We start from the raw sequence: 738 nt of genomic DNA on the forward strand, positions 1-738 counted from the left end.
AATTAAAACACATAAAACCTAAAACTCATAGTAGGGTTAGTTGGTTTAGTCACATACTGATTCCTTTAGTAAGTTAACAGTCTGAGGATAAGCAAGAATGTTAATTATGTGAGTGTTAATGTTACATCCACTGAGGCTCCTGCTGGCCTACCTCTCACGAGTCTTAAACAGAATTTCCAGAGTTCCTCCATAATAATTCAACTCATCAAACTGTGTATCAAAGGTTATAAATTTCAGTTCAATGGAAGAAATTGGTACAGTTGAGGGTAGTACGCTCTCCACTATAGTAAGTAATCTATATTTGGAATTTGGAGAGTCCAAAAAACTCGGTGAAATTTTACTTATGAATGGAAAAATGGCTTGAACATGATGGCATCCTCTGCTTAAGAAAAAAAAATGGAATATAATTTTTCCCCCGCCATTATATATAGTAGCTTCATTTTCCAATTAAATTTAAACTTGAAATTGAGGTTAAAAGTCCTAATATTTTTCATAGATAAGGTAATTCATTCAGATTCTCGGTATTTATCGGAAAACAACGACGTGTGTTCAATCTGTCCACTTTTATTACTGTATTTCACCACAAGAAAGATACACACTATGTAATTGTAACTAGCCTTGCATTTCGGGTTTTCCACAACAACCTTAGGTGTAACGAATTGTAACACACACACACACACACACACACACACACACACACTTCATTCGCGTCTCTTTGTCGAAGGTGTTAAAAAGTAT

The sequence above is a fragment of the Homarus americanus genome, unplaced genomic scaffold (genome assembly GCF_018991925.1).
Source record: "Homarus americanus isolate GMGI-L3 unplaced genomic scaffold, GMGI_Hamer_2.0 scaffold51859, whole genome shotgun sequence".
NCBI lineage: Eukaryota > Metazoa > Arthropoda > Malacostraca > Decapoda > Nephropidae > Homarus > Homarus americanus.